The sequence below is a fragment of the Piliocolobus tephrosceles genome, chromosome 12 (genome assembly GCF_002776525.5).
Source record: "Piliocolobus tephrosceles isolate RC106 chromosome 12, ASM277652v3, whole genome shotgun sequence".
In the NCBI taxonomy this organism is placed as follows: domain Eukaryota; kingdom Metazoa; phylum Chordata; class Mammalia; order Primates; family Cercopithecidae; genus Piliocolobus; species Piliocolobus tephrosceles.
The window spans coordinates 121,377,516-121,395,201 of record NC_045445.1 but is presented as its reverse complement, the minus strand read 5'-3'; positions in this window follow the sequence as shown (position 1 = coordinate 121,395,201).

Sequence of the window (17,686 nt, the reverse complement as noted above, 5' to 3'; positions counted from 1 at the left end):
AGGGCTGCTGCATAGCGGCATTCACCTTCAGGGAGCCTGAGCAGTGGCCCACTTGTGCACGTGCCAGGGTCCAGAGGACAGGCCAGCCCTGCCCAATGCGCAATCAGGGGACATGAGGATGGGCCCACCCCACCCATGGTGCCAGTGCTTACCAAGCTGTTTGGGAGGCTGGGAATGAATTTGGCCTGCCCACTTCCCTTGCTACTAATTCCCATGCATTTCATCCAGGTGCATGAAGATTGGCAAGCCCCATCTGACTCTGATGTTGCTGGTACCATGCATACCATCTACAGGTCTGAGGAGAGGCTCACCTTGCCTGTTGCCACTTGCCACCACTGCTGTCCTGGGGCCAGACAACTGATCTCTCTACCCACCACTGTCACTGCCACTGCCACTGCCAGTACCCACATACTCTGCCTGGGATCCTGAATACCAGTATTCCCATCCTGTCACTGCCACCACTGGTGCCCAAGAACTGACCCATCTGGGGTTCTCATCCTCAGTAAAGCCTTGTCCCAGCCTCCACTAATAATCACAGCCTAAGCATTTGAGGACCCACAGACTCCAGTGGAACTGATAACAACCGAAGACATTATACAGAGACTGCATGATTAAAATCACTCAGAATCAAAACCAAAGCACTATACCCAATGAAGATTATAGAGGCACCTACGGTAAAATGTCCCTACAAAAGCCAATCCATAAAATTAAAAGAAGCGACTATTACAACAGGTGCTCAGCAATCAAGATAAAACACAAGAAATACGAAAAAGCAAGAAAAGATAACATCTCCAGATGAACATAATAATTCTCTAGTAATGGCTGGGTGCCGTGGCTCACACCTGTAATCCCAACATGTTGGGAGGCCAAGGCGGGCGGATCACAAGGCCAAGAGATCGAGACCATCCTGGCCAACATGGGGAAACCCCATATATTAAAGTGTGTTTCTGTGTTTGTTTCACTTCTTATAAGGTTTTGCAGGTATCTATACAATATCTTTCTTTTTGGCAAACATTTTGACATCATTTTTGAAAGTTATTTTTATTATGTCCTCACATTTGAATGCCCATGAGGCCCAATACTGCATTATATATATATATATTTAAAAAAAATTTTTTTATATATGGTATATATAATTCAAGATATATATCTATATAGAATATATAGATAAAGAATGTCAATAGGTAGTCTTTAAATAGAACATTGTTTTATTTTTTATACTCAGTTTTGCTGTTGATAATTCTGATGTAATTGTTCATCCTTGTTTCTCCATAGGTTATTTTCTTTTTACTCTGGGATCATTTAAAATTTGAGTTTGTCACTGGTATCATTAAATTTCACTATAATTTGTCTAGTGTAGATTTTTTCCCATTTACTGTCTTGAAGAATTGTAAATCTAAAGTTTTTATTTTTCAATCCTGGGAAAGTTTTAACATTTTTTAAAACATTTTCACTTCTCTTTTTCTTCTTTCTTTCTGCAATTCATAATTCTGTCCTCCTTTGCTATCAGTTTTAGCTTTATATTTTCTGACTTATTTTTTATTTTTTCTGACTTATTTTATATTTTCTGCTACCAACTAGGATATTTTATTAACCTGGCCCTTCAAATCAATAAGTAATAGTAGGATGTATCTATCCTATTATTTATTCCAACTGTGTATTCTTATTTCAATAATTATAAATTTTACACCAAATGTTTCTACTTGATTCTTTTTGATATGTTATCACTTATAGTGTTTATTGTTTATATCACATCTTATGATAATTATTTAATTATATTTACATTTGTGGTGCTTCTCTTCGGTTTCATATGCTCTCTGTGGTTTAGTTGCCTTTCTTTTGAAGTAATTGTACTTTAAATGTCTAGTATATCGGATCGAAGAGCTCATGTTTCCTGGTATTGACAGCTGTGCTGCTTGGTATTGGAACAACTAGAAGTCAATGTCTTGGACAATCTCACTTATAAATTAAAGGGTGAATTTATTTATTTTTACTTTTAAAAAAATTTAAATAGCTTTATGGGTACAAGTGGTTTTTGGTTACCTGGATGAATTTTATAGTGGTGAAATATAAGATTTTAGTGTACCTGTCACTGGAATAGTGTACATTGTAACCCGTAGGTGGTTTTTATCCCTTACCCCTTCCCCACCCTCCCCACGTCTGAGTCTCTAATGTCCATTATACCACTCTGTATGCCTTTATGTACCCATGGCTTAGCTCCCACTTAATAAGTGAGAACATGAGGTATTTGGTTTTCCATTCCTGAGCTACTTCACTTATGATAATGGCCTCCAGTTCCATCCAAGTTGCTGTGAAAGACATTATTTCATTCTTTTTTACGGCTGAGTAGTATTGCATGTTCTATGTATACCACATTATATTTATCCACTCATTGGTTGATGGGCACTTATGTTGATTCCCTATCTCTGCAATTGTGAATTTTGCTGTGATAAGCACATGTGCAGGTGTCTTTTTTTATATAATGACTTATTTTCCTTTGGGTAGATATCCAGTAGTGGGATTGCTGGAAAAAATGGTAGATCTACTTTTAGTTCTTTGAGAAATCTCCATATTATTTTCCATATAGGTTGTACTAATTTACATTCCCACCAGCAGTGTATAAGCATTCTCTCAGGGTGAATTTAAAGAGATAAGCCAAATATTTGGAACTCAGAAACACTGTAGGTTACTCTCAATTGATGCTACTCAAGAAAGTAACTCTTCTAGCCAGGATTTTATTTTAAACACTTGATTAAAAGCAGCAATTGTTGAAGATGGTCACCCTCAGTTATAATCCACTAGTCTTCAGACTTGCAGTTTGAGGGCATAGAGAACACCGAAAATTGCCTGATCATCCTGCATCTGTTATTTTACATTTTTCTTCCTTAGAGAAGTTTTGTTCTTATTATTTTCTACACTGGTGGTCTGTCCTGTTGCTACAGATACCTTTGTTGAGGGACTGATGACTGATGTTTCAAGGTAACAAGGAAAGAAAAACAGAGCTTAACATCTTCCCTCTATCACTTTCTTTTATTGCTCTCTTGGGCTACTCCCTTCTCCATGCTGCAGCACGCCTGATAAACACTGTTGAAGGGAGTCAAAGATTCTCAGTGGTTTCCCAACTTTTTGTTACTATTTTTGTTCAAATCAGTGCTACCTTTTACTCTCTATAGTGTTGCCAGTTGATTTTGAGGATTAGATGTGTGGCAGGCACACAGTAAGATGAACTCCAATGAGTCACACCCTTGTATAATTCTCTCTCCTCAAGTACAGGCAGAATCTGCGACTTGATTCTAATCAACAGACTATGAAACAGATGATAGGATGCCACTCCACTGATAATGATGATGATGTGTGTGTCTTTGTGTGTGTGTGTGTGTGTGTGTGTGTGTGTGTGTGAGAGAGAGAGAGAGAGAGAGAGAGACAGAGAGAGAGACAGAGAGAGAGAGATTTGATTTTCTTGGCATCCTTGAAGAAGCAAAGAGCCATGTTGTTAACTGCCTATGAAGGGGCCACGTGGCAGGGAACTGTGGCTGTCCTCCAGCCAACAGCCAGTAATCAGCTGGGAACCTCATTCAGCCACAAGCAAATTACTTTTGTCAACAGTCTGAATAAGCTTGAAACCATACTCTTCCCTAGTTAAGAGTCTGATAAGAACGCAACTTACCAATATCTTAATTGCAGACTGAGCAGTGGACCCTGTAAAGTTGTGCCCAGACTCAGCCTGCGGAAACTGTGAGATAATAAATGTGTGTTGTTTTAAACCATTGCGTTTGTGGTAATTTGTTATGCAACAGGAGAAATCTATAACAGAAGGGAATAGCTTAAGGTAGTTCTAGAAATTCATAGGAACCAAGTTAGGTTGGGTGGGAGAGTAAAAACTGTAAAAAATTGTATTACCTCAAAATAAGGAGAAAGTATCATTTAGAAGGTAGAATTGCCATAGTTAAGTACAAGTCATTCACTGTAAAATCTTTACAATCACAAAACATATTTCAGATATATTTTTGTAAAACTCAAGTGAATAGCTATGGTCTATTTTGGATTACTAAGGATGACTATCAATATTTCTTTTGTTTCACTTCTCTGTAAAATGTCAGATAAAACGGATTAACTCCAGTGTTACAATACTAATATTCAATAAATTAATACTCATTCTTTTCAACAGGAAAATTCCCCAACTGACACGTAAGTTTATGATATGTGGAGAATTGTGATTTTTATTGAAACTTACTATCTTTAAAATAAAACTAATTTAAGATTCATGCAGAGGTAATATATCAGCCTAATAGAATATAGTCATACTTTATCAGAATCATTTACAATGTTGGCACTGTAGGTATTTTTGCCCATAATTCTCTCTTTTTTAAAATGTCTTTATTTTTTAGAGCAGTTTTAGGTTCACAGAAAAATTAAGAAGTTACAGAGATTTCCTATATATCCCTTCCCCCACACTTACATAACCTCCCACGTTACCTACACACCCCATCACAGTGGACATTTGTTAGTTACTTTATTAAAAACTATCCATAAGGGAAAGCTAAGAAGCTTAGGAGAAGCCCAATTGAGTTTTTCAGAGTATACCTTATGAAAGAGTGCAAAATGAGTGGATTAAAGTATATGTGACCTTCATGTAGGTCAATTCCTGGTTGATGACACTGTGGAATTCACTCTTCTCGATAGTCATCAATTTTCTGAGACACTGCACAAACACTGATTGATTTTGCTTCTTCAGAATCCATTGATTATATCACAGAATTTATACTGATTGGAAAATATAAGTACAAATACCAGGCTCTAGGATATGTCTGTATATGTGTCTGTATGTGTATACCAGTGACATATGTACCTGTGTGTGGATGGCGAGGGTAGATTGGGGCATATGTCATGTGCACTCTTTTCTAAGCATTTCAGATAGGTCCAATAAAATCTCACATTTCAAAGATATCAGATACTATATACAAACACACAAAATGCTGCATAAACTCTAAAAACCTCTAACCAACAGTTTGGATACTTCTATAGACCAGTAAGGAAACAAAATTTTGGTTTGCAAACCTGAGTTTAGGCTAACAGTTTAAAATAGACTTCCTGGAAAGTACTTTCTCCGTAAAAATAACTGAAAATTCAATACTTAATGTCCATTTCTTCCTTTCAGTGTCAGAGACAAGGCATCCCTTTCTAAATAAGCAGGTTTTCTTCTACTGGGTTGTAATTATTGCTTTTCATAATCAGTTCATCATCAAAACTACATTTTACACATGTTGATGTCACTTTTTCAGTATTATCAGAGAAACAAAATTCCTTTATGAATAAACATTTTCTTTTACTGTAATTATTGCTTTTGTGATCACAAACAATTATACTATATATATTCTAGACCAGGAACTTGTCAAGCCACTCGGAAAAAAGTGATAAATGGGCTTGACTTAATGGAGCTTACATGCCGGTCGTGAGACAGACAATTAACAATAAACCAAATAATATAATTAATATATGATACAATATAATACCAGGCAATTACAAGTCCTCAATAAGTTCCTGCTAATGTAAGTTTCTCAGAAGCAAACATCTTGCTCTGTTGTGTATGTGGATCTATATCAATTACTAGAACAGAACCTAATATATGTTAGCCACTTAATAAATGTTTTATGAATGTTCTAACTAACAATACCTGGTAAAATTTATTTTACATAAACTGCACTTTTACCAGGCATCGAAGATCTCAATCTTGACCGTATCTGGCCTTCTGTGTCACTTCAACTCATAACATCCACACATTATAGAAAAGTTGAATGAGGAACAAGAAAAACCTGAAATAGAAAACTTTAAAAATATTCTTAGGAAAACAGAATAGCATACATAGGGTTTTCTATTAAATCAATGGGATTTGTATCATGAATATGACCTCCTTGATGGCAAAACTCATGTCTATCATGTTTAATACAGATTATAATGTAGCAATCTCTAGGAGAGGAGTGACCTTGTCTATTTTGTTTTCAGTGCCTAGTAGGTACTCAATATAGTTATAAAGATAATAAGTTAAAAATTAAATAATCCATAGCTTGTTTGGAGCCTAATAACATAGAAAGGGTTCTTGCAACATTTATTCAATAAATGAAGGAACAATAAATGTATAAATATTTAGTTAAGGCATATATAAATTGAGTATTTGTTTTCATCCATTAAGTGTAGAATACTTACATCATTAGGTTGTGAAAATTTAAAACAATTACATTTGAGAAAATATAGCCTATTTAACAGGGCATTTTTTTCTTTTAAATATACTTCATTTTTAGAGCAGTTTTAGGTTCACAACAGAACTGAGCAGAAAGGATAGAGATTTCCCATATGTCCTTTGCCCCTTCTCATGTGCGTCTTTCATCACAATCAGCATCTCCACAAAAGTGGTACATTTGCTACAATCGATGAACCTACATTGACACATTATTGTCACCCAAAGACCATAGTTTACATTAATATTTTCTCCCAATGTAATGCTGTACATTGTTTGGGTTTTGGCAAATGTCCAATGACATATATTCACCTTTATAGTATCATCCAGAGTAGTTTCACTGCTCTAAAAGTTTCCTGTGCTGCACCTATTCATCTTTCCCTCCCTGTTAACTCCCAGCAGCCACTGGTCTTTTTACTGTTTCCATAGTTTTGCTTTTCTACAAAGTCTTACAGCTGGAATAATACAGTATGTAGCCTTTCAGTTTGGCCACTTTCACTTAGTAATGTACATTTAAATTTCCTCATGTTTTTCTACGACTTGATGGCTCATTTCTTTTTCACCCTGAATAACAGTCAATTGTCTGGATGTACCACAGTTTATTTATAAATTTACTTAATGAAAGATATCTTGGTTGCTTCCAAGTTTGGGCAAAATTTTGGCTTTATCTTTTGGTTTCACGAAAAGCTCTATGAGTAAAGATACTGTGAATGTGCAGGTTTTCAGCTCATTTGGATAAACACCTAGGTGGAATATTTCTCAATAATATGGTAATAATGTGTTTAGTTTGGTAAGAAACTGCCAAACATCTTCCAGAGTGACTGTTTATTTTTCATTCCCACCAGCAATGAAAGAGAATTCCTTTTGCTCCACATGCTCACTAGCATTTAGTGGTGTCAGTGTTCTGAATGTTGGTCATTCTAGTATGTTGTTGTGGTATAACATTGCTGTTTTAATTTCCATTTCTCTACCGTGATATGGAGCATCTTTTCATATGTTTATTTGCCATCTATAAATCTCAGGTGAGGTGTCTCCTCTAGTCTTTTGCCCATTTTTAACCAGGTAGTTTGTTTTCTTATTGTTGAGTTTTTAAGAGTTCTTTGTAAATTATGGGAACAGTCCTCTATCAGATACGATTTTTGAAAATATCTTCTCCCAGTTTATGGCTTGTCTTCTCATTCTCTTGACAGTGTCATTCACAGAGCAGAAGTTTTTAGTTTTAATAAAGTCTAGCTTATCAATTATTTATTTCATGGATCATGTCTTTGGTGTTTTACCTATAATGCCATTGCAATACCCAAGGTCATCTAGATTGTTTTTTGCCATTCCCAAGGTCATCTAGGTTTTCTTCTCTGTTACCCTCTAGTTTTAGAGTTTGTCATTTTACATTTAGGTACATGATCCACTTTGAGTTAATTTTTATGAAGGGTGTAAGATGTCTGTTTATATATTTTTTAATTATACTTTAAGTTCTGGGGTACATGTGCAGAAAGTGTAGTTTTGTTACATAGGTATACAAGTGCCATGCTGGTTTGCTGCACCCATCAACCTGTCACCTACATTAGGTATTTCTCCTAATGCTCTCTCTCCCCTATCCCTCCACCCCCTGACAGGCCCCTGTGTGTGATATTCTCCTCCCTATGTCCATGTGTTCTCATTGTTCAAATCCCACTTATGAGTGAGAACATGCAGTGTTTGGTTTTCTGTTCTTGTGATAGTTTGCTGAGAATTATGGTTTCCAGCTTCGTTCATGTCCTTGCAAAGGACATGAGCTCATCCTTTTTTATGGCTGCATAGTATTCCATGGTGTATATGTACCACATTTTCTTTATCCAGTCTATCATTGTGGACATTTGGGTTGGTTCCAAGTCTTTGCTATTGTGAATGATGCCGCAATAAACATACGTGTGCATGTGTCTTTATAGTAGAATGATTTATAATCCTTTGGGTATATACCCAGTAATGGGATTGCTGAGTCAAATGGTATTTCTAGTTCTAGATCCTTGAGGAATCACCACACTGTCTTCCATAATGGTTGAACTAATTTACACTCCCACCAACAGAGTAAAAATGTTCCTATTTCTCCACATCCTCTCCAGCATCTGTTGTTTCCTTACTTTTTAATGATCACCATTCTAACTGGCGTGAGATGGTATCTCATTATGGTTTTGATTTGCATTTCTCTAATGACCAGTGATTATAAGCATTTTTTCATATGTTTGTTGGCTGCATAAATGTCTTCTTTTGGGAAGTGTCTGTTCATATTCTTTGCCCACTTTTTGATGGGGTTTTTTTTCTTGTAAACTTGTTTAAGTTCTTTGTTGATTCTCAATATTAGCCCTTTGTCAATGGATAGATTACAAAAATTTTCTCCCATTGTGTAGGTTGCCTGTCCACTCTGATGATAGTTTCTTTTGCTGTGTAGAAGCTCTTTAGTTTAATTAGATCCCATTTGTCAATTTTGGCTTTTGTTGCCTTTGCTTTTGGTGATTTAGACATGAAGTCTTTGCCCATGCCTGTGTCCTGAATGGTATTGCCTAGGTTTTCTTCTAGGGTTTTTATGGTTTTAGGTCTTATGTTTCAGTCTTTAATCTATCTTGAGTTGATTTTTGTATAAGGTGTAAGGAAAGAGTCCAGTTTCAGTTTTCTGCATATGGCTAGCCAGTTTTTCCAACACCATTTATTAAATAGAGAATCTTTTCCCCATTGTTTGTTTGTGTCAGGTTTGTCAAAGATCAGATGGTTGTAGCTGTGTGGTGTTATATCTGAGGCCTATGTTCTGTTCTATTGGTCTATATATATCTGTTTTGGTACCAGTACCAATCTGTTTTGGTTACTGTAGCCTTGGAGGATAGTTTGAAGTTGGTAGCATGATGCCTCCAGCTTTGTTCCTTTTGCTTAGGATTATCTTGGCTATGTGGGCTCTTTTTTTGTTCCATATGAAGTTTAAAGTAGTTTTTTCCAATTCTATGAAGAAAATCCGTGGTAACTTGATAGAGATAGCATTGAATCTATAAATTACTTTGGGCAGTATGGCCATTTTCACGATATTGATTCATCCCTATCCATGAGCGTGGGATATTTTCCTACTTGTTTGTGTCCTCTCTTATTTCCTTAAGCAGTGGTTTGTAGTTCTCTTTGAAGAGGACCTTCACATCCTTTGTAAGTTGTATTCCTAGGTATTTTATTCCCTTAGTAGCAATTGTGAATGGGAGTTTATTCATGATTTGGGTCTCTGTTTGTCTGTTATTGGTATATAGGAATGCTAGTGATTTTTGCACACTGATTTTGTATCCCGAGACTTTTCTGAAGTTGCTTTTCAGCTTAAGGAGATTTTGGGCTGAGACAATGGGGTTTTCTAAATATACAATCATGTCATCTGCAAACAGAGACAATTTGACTTCCTCTCTTCCTATTCGAATACACTTTATTTCTTTCTCTTGCCTGACTGACCTGGCTAGAACTTCCAATACTATGTTGAATTGGAGTGGTGAGAGAGGGCATCCTTGTCTTGTGCTGGTTTTCAAAGGAAATGCTTGCAGTTTTTGCCCATTCAGTATGATATTGGCTATGGGTTTGTCATAAATAACTCTTATTTTGAGATACGTTCCATCAATACCTAGTTTATTGAGAGTTTTTAGCATGAAGTGGTGTTGAATTTTGTCGAAGGCCTTTTCTGCATCTATTGACATAATCGTGTGGTTTTTGTTATTGGTTCTGTTTATGTGAAGGATTACATTTATTGATTTTTGTATGTTGAACAAGCCTTGCATCCCAGGATGAAGCTGACTTGATCTTGGTGGATAAGCTTTTTGATGTGCTACTGGATTCGTTTTGCCAGTATTTTATTGAGGATTTTCACATCAATGTTCATCAGGGATATTGGCCTGAAATTTTCTGTTTTTGTTGTGTCTCTGCCAGGTTTTGGTATCAGGATGATGCTGGCCTCATAAAATGAGCTAGGGAGGATTCCCTCTTTTTCTATTGTTTGGAATAGTTTCAGAAAGATTTATTATTTTACGTGTGGATGTCCAGTTGTTCCAGAACCATTTGTTGAAAAGAATATCTTTTCTCTATTGTGCTGACTTTGTTCCCCGGTCAAAAATAAGCTGACTATATTTATGTGGGTCTATTTCTGGGCTCTCTCTTTCGGTTCCATTGATCTATTTGTCTATTATTTCACCAATTCCACACTGTCCTGATTATTACAGATTTATAGTAAGTTTTGAAGTCAGGTATTACCACTCCTCTGACTTTGTCCTTCGATATTGGGTTAACTATTCTGGGTCTTTTGCTCTCTATATAAACTTTAAATAAGTTTGTCAAGATACACAAAATAACCTGTTGGAATTTTTATTGATATTACATTGAATCTATAGATCAATTTAGAAAGAACTCACTTCTTAAAAATATTGTCTTACTCTCCATGAGCATGGAAAAACTCTCCATTTATTTAGTTTTCTTTGTTGTTTTACTTTTTATTTATTTAGTTATCTTTATATTATTTATTTAACTTATATTTCAGGTTCAGAGGTACATATGCACGTTTATTATATAGGTAAAATGTGTGTCATGGGGGTTTGGTGTACAGATAATTTCATCACCCAGTAATAAGCATAGTACCTGATAGGTAGTTTTTTGATCCCAACTCCCCTCCCACCCTCCACCCTTAAGTAGGCTCTGATGTCTGTTTTTCCCTACTTCGTGTCCTTGTGTATTCAGTGTTTAGCTGAAGCTTATAAATGAGAATGTGTGGTATTTGGTTTTTCTGTTCCTGCATTAATTTGCTTAGGATAATGGCCTCAAGCTCCATCCATGTTGCTGCAAAGGACATAACCTCATTCTTTTAATGGCTGCATAGTATTCCATGGTGTATATGTGCCAGTTTTCTTTATCCAGTCTACAATTCATGGGCATTTAGGCTGATTCTATGTCTTTGCTATTGTGAATAATGCTGTGATGAACCTTCACATCCATGTGCCTTTATGGTAGAATGATTTATATTCCTTTGGATATATACACAATAATGGGATTGCTGGGTCAAATAGTAATTCTGTTTTAAATTTCTTGAGAAATTACCAAACTGTTTTCCACAGTTTCCACAAGATTGAACTAATCTGCATTTTAACCAGCAATGTATAAGAATTCCCTTTTCTCCACAACCTCACTAGCTTATGCTATTTTATTTATAACCATTCTGACTGGTTTGAGATGATATCTCATCATGGTTTGATTTGCATTTCTTTCATGATTAGTAATGTTGAATATTTTTTCATGTGCTTGTTAGCTGCATGTGTGTCTTTTGAAAAGTGCCTGTTAATGTCCTTTGTCCACTTTTTAATAGGGTTGTTTGTTTATCACTTGAAAATTTGTTTTAGTTCCTTATAGATTCTCAGTATTAGTCTTTGTCAGATGCATACTTTGCAAATACTGCCTTCCATTCTGTAGGTTGTCTGTTTATGCTTTTGATAGATTATTTTGATGTGAAGAAGGTCTTTAGTTAAATTAGGTCTCATCTGTCAATTCGTATTTTTGTTGCAATTGCTTTTGGCATCTTCATCATGAAAATTTTGCTAGGTCCTATGTCCAGAATGGTATTTCCTAGGTTATTCTTCAGGGTTTTAAAAGACTTGGGTTTTACATTTAAGTCTTTAGTCTATCTTGAGTTGAAGCAAGAAAGGAAACAGTCCAGTTTAAATCTTCTGCATATGGCTAGCCAGTTATCCCAGTACCAGTTTTTGATAGGGAATCCTTTCCCCATTGGCTTGTTTTTGTTTATTTTGCCAAGATCAGATAGTTGTTGGTGTGAAGCCTTATTTCTGGGCTCCCTATTCTGTTCCATTGGTCTGTGTAGCTCTTTTTATACCAGTGACATGCTGTTTTGGTTACTGTAGCTTTTTAGTATAATTTGAAGTCAGGTAATGTGATGGCTCCAGCTTTGTTCTTTTTGCTTAGGATGGCTTTGGCTATTTTTGGTTCCACAGACAATTTTAAAATACTTTTCTTAAAATTCTGTGAAGAATGTTATTTGTAGTTTCATAGAAATGGCACTGAATCTGTAAATTGCTTTGGGCAGTATGTTAATTTTAACAATATTGATTCTCCCTATCCAGGAGCATGGAATATTTTTCCATTTGTTTGTGTTATCTCAGATTTCTTTGATGTTTTGTAATTCTCATTCTAGAGAGCTTTAACCTCCCTGTTAGCTATACTCCTAGGTATTTTATTCTTTTTGTGGCTATTGTGAATGGGATAGTGTTCTGAACTTCGTTCAAAGCTTAGATATTCTTGGTGTATAGAAATGCTACTAATTTTTGTATATAGATTTTGTATCCTAAACTTTGCTGAAGTTGTTTGTCAGATCTAGAACCCTTTGGCCAGAGATTATGAGTTTTCTAGGTATAGAATCATATCTGAAAGTGGAGATAATGTGACTTCCTCTCTTGGTTCTTTATCCAGCTTGTCACTCTGAGCCTTTTAATTGGGGCATTTAGCCCATTTACATTCAAGGTGAATATTGATATGTGCATATTTGAACATGTCATCATGTTGTTAGTCGGTTATCATGTAACCTTGTTTGTGTGGCTGCTTTGTAGTGTCAATGATCTATGTACTTAAGTGTGTTTTTGTAATGGCCAGTAGTGGTCATTCTTTTCCATATTTAGCACTCCCTTCAGGAGTAAGGACCTGCCTTCAAGGAGGTCTGGTGGTAATGAATTCCCTTAGCATTTGGTTGTCTGCAAAGAATGTCATTTATCCTTTGCTTATGAAGCTTAGTTTGGCTGGGTATGAATTTCTTAGTTGGAATTTCTTTCCCTTAAGAATGCTAAATATAGGCTCCCAGTCTCTGCAGACTTGTAGTGTTTCTGCTGAAAGGTCTGCTGTTAGCCCAATGTGGTTCCCTTTGTAATCGACCTGCCCCTTCTTTCTAGCTGCCTTTAGCATGTTTTCTTTCATTTTGACCTTGGAGAAACTGATGATCATCTTGTGTAGTATCTTACAGTGATTCTCTATATTTCCAGAATTTGAATGTTTGCCTCTCTAATGGGTTTGGAGAAATTTTCATGGATGATACCCAGAAATATTTTTCCAAGTTGCTTGTTTTCTCTTCCTCTCTTTCAGGGATGCCAGTGAATCGTAGATTTGTTCCCTTTACATAATCCTATATTTCTCAGAAGTTTTGTTCATTCTTCTTTTAGTTGTTTTGTTTTGTTTGTTTTTGTCTTACTGAGTTATTTTGAACAACTGGTCTTCAAGCTCAGAGATTCTTTCATCACCTTGGTCAATTCTGCTTTTCATACTAGCAATTATATTCTGAAATTTTTAAGTGAGGTTTTCAGCTGTATCAGTACAGTTTGGTTCAAATGGCCACTCACCTTTTGTTTCTTATATCATTTTTATTGTATTCCTTAGAATCCTCAGATTGGGTTTCCATTTCTCCTGAATCTCAAAGATCTTTCTTTCCATCCATATTCTGAATTCTGTTTCTCTCATTTCAGCCATTTCAGCCTGGTTAAGAACCACTGCAGGAGAACTAGTGCAAGCAATTTGAGACAAAAAGATACTCTATCTTTTTGCATTGCCAGAATTCTAACACTGGTTCTTTTTCATCTGTGTGGGCTGATGTTCCTTCAATCTTTGTAGCAGCTGTCCTTTGAGTAGGTTTTTTTGCTTTTATCTTCTTTGATTCCCTTCTTTATGGCACCCTCTGAAACTGCAGCCCAAGCTGTACCTTGGCCCCTTGCAGTCATGGCTGGAGCACCTGGGACGCAGGGCACCAAGTCCCTAGACTGCACACAGCACAGGGACCCTGGGCCTGGCCCACAACACCATTTTTTCATCCTAGGTCTCCAGGCCTGTGATGGGAGGGGCTGCCACAAAGATCTCTGACATGCCCTGGTGACATTTTCCCCATTGTCTTGGTGATTAACATTCAGCTTCTCATAACTGATGCAAATACCAGCACCAGTTTTGAATTTCTGCTCTGAAAATGGGATTTTCTTTTCTATTGCATTGTCTGACCACACATTTTCTGAACTGTTATGCTCTATTTCCCTTTTAAAACTGAGTGCCTTTAACAGCACCCAAGTCACCTTTTGAATGCTTTGCTACTTAGACATTTATTCCACCAGATACTCTAAATCATCTCTCTCAAGTTCAAAGTCCCACAAATCTCTAGGGCAGGGGCAAAATGCCACCAGTCTCTTTGCTAAAACATAACAAGAGTCACCTTTGCTCCAGTTTCCAACAATTTCCTCATCTTCATCTGAAACCACCTCAGCCTGGATTTTATTGTCCATTTCATTATCAGCATTTTGGTCAAAGCCATTCAACAAGTCTCTGGGGAGTTCCAAACTTTCCCGCATTTTCCTATCTTCTTCTGAGCCCTCCAAAGTGTTCTGACCTCTGCATGTTACCCAGTTCCAAAGTTGCTTCCACATTTTTGGGTATCTTTTCAGCAGCATCCCACTCTACTGGTACCAATTTACCGTATTAGTTCATTTTCACACTGCTAATAAAGACATACCCAAGACTGGGCAATTTACAAAAGAAAGAGTTTTAATGGACTTACAGTTCCACATGGCTGGGGAGGCCTCCAAATCATGGTGGAAGGCAAGGAGGAGCAAGTCACATCTTACATAGATGGCAGCAAAGAGAGAGCTTGTGCAGGGGAACTACTCTTTATAAAACCATCAGATCTCATGAGATTTATTCACTATCACAAGAACAGCATGGGAAAGACCTGCCCCCATGATTCAATTACCTCCCACCAGGTCCCTCCCAGAGCATGTGGGAATTCAAGAGGAGATTTGGGTGGAGACAAAGTCTAACCATATCATGTATCTATTTATATGATCAAACTTTTTTTTTTCTTTTTTGGCCTGTTGTTGATGTGATTAATTACATTAACTGATTTTCACAGAATTTTACTTGTTAACTAAATAAAGTGTAAATGGCAGCAACAATTAAAATGAATGCAATATGAAAACTATAGGAAGGAATAGAGGAGATAAATAATTTAATAGAAATGGGATGAGTAATGAAGAAATGTACATAAGGGTATGCCCACTCTTATAGTACCAGAAAAATTTCTTACAATAATGTAAATGCTAAATTATCATTTAATCAGAATTAAAAGCTGCTCAGCTAGCATACTTGTATTCACACTGTCTAAGGAATATTTTAGAATGAAAAGAACTATATAGAATTTTAAAGACTATTAAATGGTTGTTATAATTACTAAATGTATTTTAAATGATACTTAGGCATATTTTGCTCATGGATAGTTTCCTGAAAGTTACAAGAAGACAACACCATTTAACATGACATATAATATTGGACTGCTGACTTCTGAAATGCTTCCTGAGCGTAAGGTAATAAACCCATAACTTGTTTAAATAAATGTCATTCCCAAGCCTTGTCACCAGCACCTGAATATAATCTCAATTGCTACATTTCTGAAAGACTTTTTCAATTCAAAATTTGTACATTGAGATGAGTCACTGATTTAAGGTCTTGAGGCAGGAACATACGAATAATGGATTGGAAGACCCTATTGCCAGAAAATAAAGATGCCTTTAAAATAGATCTACAGTACTTTTAAAAGATCAAAGGTGTGCCCTATGAAAGAGCTCCCACTGGCCAAAATGTGAAAAACTAAAACATCAAAAAGAGGACAATAATTACAATTATTTGGAACATGTTTCATCTGTGAAAAGCCTTGGGTACATAATGATACTTGCAAATGAAACATTAATTCAAAATGTACAAAAGTGAATTTTAAGTATAAAAGGATACCATAACAGTACAATACAGTAAAATACAATGGCAACCTAATTGGAATTTCTTCTTTTTTTAATTAAGCATTGCTACATATATTTTTGTCTCCTTTAAGTAAGGGATAGTGGCTATAAGGAACTGTAGGAAAGCCACCTAATTCTGGAATATTATGACACCATAAAAAATCAGGAGTAATAATCAGCACTGGTGTTCATGTTCACCACACACAATGACTTAAATGAAAATACAGCAATGAGTTGCTAAAACTCCAGAGACAGGAACTGAATACATAGATACATAATTTTCTTAAAGCAGAAATCTCTAGATAACCTAACATTTTAAAATAAATTGCTAATTAGGTACAAGGAGGTAACTTTTAAAAGGAGAAAGATATTCCCAGATCAAAAGTTGACGGCCATGTGAATGGGGGGAACACCAAAATCTAAAATCATGCATGGATTTGTAAAGTCCAATTGATGTAGTAATGAGCTTTGACTCAAGAAGAGGCTCAGCCAGTGAATGTTGGTTCAGGTTTCAGTGTTTTTCAAAGATAAAATTAGATCCTGTGTCTTGACCAGAATTAGCCTCTATGGCTGGTTTCACACAGTGCTCTTTTTCTTTATGATCTGCCAATATTTCTGCAACTGTAGGTAGATATAGACATATATAGAGCTATTAAAGAAATAGAAAAAGTCTTTAAATTTTATATGTGTGTGTTATGTATAAAATCCTACATAATTTATACAGCAAAACAGTACGAAATTCACTGGAAAACTGAGAAAGCTATTTGTTTAGTTAATTGACCTCTTCTAAAAGAATAATAAAACCCTGTATCTCCTCAAAAACCAAATGGCTACACCTTGAGTCTCCCTGAAAGACAAATGGTTACATCTTGAGATAGGATCCTACTTTAACTGCAGAGATGTGTTTTTATATCTCAAAAGGGTATGAGGCCCATAACTTTAGATGAATCATAGCTTTAAAAATATTGCTAAAATGCCATTTTAAACATTCCTATTTTAAGATTATTTTAACTATATTTGTTGTAATAACTTTATTATCATGGGAACAATTTGTGTATGATTAAGGTATTGGAAATAATTGAGAGTCTTTGACATATTAAACTTGTGATTGCACAGATAAAAAAAATGACTAAGTTTATAATCTACATTTAAATGTCTAGCAATACTTACTGTATTTTGTTTTAATGGTATTTGTGTAAGGATATTTAAATAGTTTTAAAAATCAATTCATGGATTTACAACTTTATAGTGTACTGGAAATGTAGTACTCTATACTCTTCTCCATACACAGATGTTTTTCTGTTAGTAACACTCCCTGCAACATTTGTGTAAGGCCCATAATATTTTCCAAAGGCCAAACTCTATAAGAAATTATTATTCCAGGACAACATGCACAAAAAAATTTAGTTAGTGGCCGTGGCTCTTCAAGTTGGAATAATGAAAGCAGCAGGAATTATACGTAAAACATACACACACACACACACACACACACACACACACACACACACACACACATACACACAAAGAATGTACACCAAAAGAGGAACTGTAACATAACAAATAAGGCAGTCCAACAAATAACTTTTAATTATCTTAAATAAATTAGTGACAAGATTTTTCTGTCCTAGAAAACAACACAAAACCATTT